Source organism: Malus domestica, chromosome 14, assembly GCF_042453785.1.
Source record: "Malus domestica chromosome 14, GDT2T_hap1".
Lineage (NCBI taxonomy): Eukaryota > Viridiplantae > Streptophyta > Magnoliopsida > Rosales > Rosaceae > Malus > Malus domestica.
Genome location: NC_091674.1, coordinates 12,494,388 through 12,498,610, shown reverse-complemented (window position 1 = coordinate 12,498,610; position 4,223 = coordinate 12,494,388).

Below are 4,223 nucleotides of genomic sequence, written 5' to 3'. Positions count from 1 at the left end.
TCTTTTATGATTGCATGTGAATTCATAAGTTATAACCACAACTAAGCATAACAAAGAGTAAATCAAACTTTCATCCATGTTAATCACTCTCTTTAACAGCCATGTAATTACAAACCGAATTCTCATCATTGTGTTGGAAGGTACCCTAAGACACAAACAAACACACAAAAACAACTCTTTTTGGGTTTTTAAAACAAATTTTTCAAATTTTTATGTAATTTTCGGATTTTTACTTCAAAACACACTAAAACACATCAAAACTGCTCAAAAACACTTAAAAACAGCAAGGAACAAGTCTTCAAGTTTAGGGTGATAAAATCCCACGAATTTGCATCTAAAACACTTAGTTACCCCCCCCACACTTAAATCAAACATTGTCCTCAATGTTTCAAGCATGAAATCACACTAAACAAAAAGAAACACACAAACAGCAACTAAAACAACTAAATAGGCAGATTCGAAATAAATAACAAAGTGAAGAGTTTAGGAACGCAAATCTGGAATTGGAGTAATTCCTTGGTCTTCCTTTGTTGAATTGCATGGGTTGCCTCCCAAGTAGCGCTTTCTTTTACGTCTTGCAGCCGGACAATGCTCCTTTGAAGGTTATTGAACCCCACGACATGGAGGGGTGTTTCCTCTACACCTTGTCCTTCGAACCACTTCATGCATTGGGTCCTTGAATGGAATGGGATAATGATCCTTTCGTAATGTCGTGTTGTGCTTCTCTAAATCAACACGAACTCTCCCACCATATTGACTTTGATTAGGTACCTGCACCGTACAAGGTAACAACCGATTAATTGAAATGGGAATTGAAATTGGATCAGGTGGCTTACCTAGGTGCGGCATAGGAGTGGGAGTACAATGGACAGATGCACAAAGGTTGCACTCGGCCAAATTTGGTGATTTCAAGGTTGAGGCCGTGCATTCTTTGTTGCTCACTCCAATTCCCTCCTCGATGGTAGTTCGAGGTGCATTTTTCTTGACTAGTGTTGAACATTCCTGCCCTATATTTTCAATTACATTAATGGCACAACAAGAACGAACATCATTAGTATTCTCAATTGATTCAGGAATCTTAAAGTTAATCATATCACCACCAAAGGCCATAGTTACGGCTCCCTTGGCCACATCAATCTTGGTTTGAGCCGTTTTCATGAATGGTCGTCCAAGCAAGAGTGGTGATGGTGGATAGTGGGTTGAGTCCTCCATATCAAGCACATAGAAATCTGCAGGAAAAATCAAATGGTCTACCTGCACCAAAACATCTTCCAACACTCCCTTGGGATATGCATTAGATCGATCGGCTAATTGAATTATAACGCCATCATTTTTAAGTTTTCCTAGATTCATAGATGCATAAACAGAATATGGCATGACATTAATTGATGCACCTAGATCTAGCATAGCATGTTCAAATCTTGTATTACCAATTACACAAGGGATTGTGAAACTACCTGGATCTTTACATTTAGGTGGTAGCTTCCTTTGCAACATTGCAGAGACATTCTCGCTTACATGTACCACCTCCTTCTCCCGAATCCGCTTCCTCGTTGTACAAAGCTTCTTCAAGAACTTGGCATACTTCGGGATTTGCTTGATTGCATCCAAAAGAGGTATGTTAACTTGAACTTTCCTAAATGTCTCTAGAACATCTTTTTCCTCCTCTTCATTCTTGGATTGCAAAAATCTGCTAGGAAAGGGCACATTGGGTGGAATAATGTTAGAATTAACTGAACTTGGACCTTTCTTACCTAGGGTGGACGGATTGGAGGACTTAGGATCAATGGTTGCTTGCGGCAAAGGTTGCTCCACCTTTGCCGTGGGTTGCTTTGGGTTCTCCTCTCCAGATTTCAACGTTTCATCTTCTTTGGGACCTGATTTTGGTGGTGTAGGACCTGCCCCAACTTCTTTTCCACTCCTTAGCATGATTGCATTTGCGGTTTCAAAGCCTCCCTTTGGATTTGGAATGGTGGAACTAGGGAGCTGTCCGGGATCTCGAAACTTACCTACAAACTCGGCAATCTGCCCAATTTGTTTCTCAAGTTGATCCACCCTTCTGTCTTGGTTTTGCATAGCTTTAGCTTGATCTTCCTGCCCATTAGACAACTTAGTTAGTATCTTAAGAAGTGCATCATTGTCAAGAGAGGTACCTGAGGCACTTGGGCCGGATTGGGCTTGATTTTGGGGTGGGCCGTAAGTTTTGGGAAAGAACCCCGGGGGTTGTTGCCTAAAGCCTCCTTGGTTTTGAGGTTGTTGGGGCTCCCTCCACTTGAAATTTGGGTGATCTCTCCAACCGGGATTATATGTGTTTGAATATGGATCGTTCCTTGGTTGGTTTTGCCCTTGAAACCCAATTGCATGGGCGCTTTCCCATCCACCATTTTCAATCAACTGTGGACATTTTTCAGAGACATGTCCTTGGATGGAACATACGCCACATACAGTTGGTCCTTGCATCTTCATGCCCTCGGCCATCTGAGACACAAGAGAAGTAAGATTAGCCAATTGTGAATGAAGATCGGAAGTCGAACTTACCTCATGTACTTGGTGCCGTGGGGGTCCTCTTTGGCCTACACCCTCGTACTGTTGAGCGTTCAACGCTCTATTAGCAATCAAGACCTTGGCAGCCATGGGTGTTTTGTCCACCAATGCTCCCCCCGCCGAAGCATCAAGCATTTGACGTTCTAGAGGTAGGAGACCCTCGTAGAAGTATTGCAAAAGCAACTCCTCCTTCATCTGATGCTGTGGACAAGAAGCAACAAGTGATTTAAATCGTTCATAATATGTAGGAAAAGACTCACCTTCCTCTTGCTGAATTCCGCTTATCTTTTTGCGGAGGAGGATGATGCGAGAAGTTGGAAAGAACTTCTCCAAGAACGCTCTCTTCATACTCTCCCAAGAAGTGACAGTGCCGGGAGCTAACTCGTATAACCAATCCTTGGCTTTATCCATCAAAGAGAATGGAAAAGCCTTCATCTTCAAGATATTTCCGTCAACATTGACGGGAGTCATACTAGAGCAAACTACTTCAAATTCTTTCAAATGTTTGTTAGGATCTTCCATGGACAAGCCATGGTATTTAGGAATATGATGAAGCAAACTTGACTTTAATTCAAACTCATCCGTCTTACCTTGGGCAGCCATGGGGTATTGAATGCACAAGGGTGCGGCATTATCCAAACCCGAGGCGGAAAGCTCCTTGAGTGTACGATTGTCCATGGCCATGCCTTGGACTTCTTCAAATATCCCTGCCATGGCTTCTTCCTCCTCTTCTTGTACGTTTTCTTCAAGGTCAGATTCAGAATTGGGTGGATGGTGTTCTTGCTGGTTTCTAGCTCTTCTTAACTTCCTCTCAAAATCGTCGTCAAAATCCAAGATGTTTGTACGAATCGGTTGAGAGCTTCTAGTCATACATTAGTACCTAAGAAACAAGAAACAAAATTAGGTCAGAAACTTAAACAAAGTCAGAAACAAAGTGAAATAAAAGAAACAAAAACAATCCAAGGGATTAGCAATTTTGCTAATCCCCGGCAACGGCGCCAAAAATTTGATGCGAAATAGATAAGCACACAAATTAAACCCTCTTTTTGTCAAATTGTAGCAAAGATGTAAGTAGGGATCGTTCTAAACCGGGGATTAGGAGGGATTGCTAAACACTTGGAAACTGACTTAAAACTCAAAAACAAAGTTTAAAAACACTAACTTAGACTCAAAGAATGCAAAAGTAAAGGTTAAAACACTTAAACAAACCTAAAACTCAAAACAGCAACTAGAAGGCTCAAAACTGCCTAAAAACCACTTTCTGGGCAGTTTTGAGCACCTACACTAATTTGGACGAAATTTGATGAAACTTGAATCAAAATACTTAGAAACACAAATCAAAACACTTTCTAACTAATCTAAGACTTCAAATTAAAGGGGGATTTGTTTTGGACGAAAATTTAACACAAAACAGAAACTTTAATTAACACAGATTGTAAAAATGATTTTGGTGAAATAGATGGTTAAAAGGCTAGTTAGGAGGTTCTTCTCCACACATGTCACACTTGCAAACAAAACGATTTTCAGTTGTTCTTCCAATAAAATTATGAATACTCAACGCCCCAAATTAACCGTGAATTGCACTAATTAACTCTCAGTTTTTCCACAAGTTATTAAGTTGGATGATTGCATACGACAACCTAAAACATTCCCTACGAGTTCCCTACATGAATTGCATA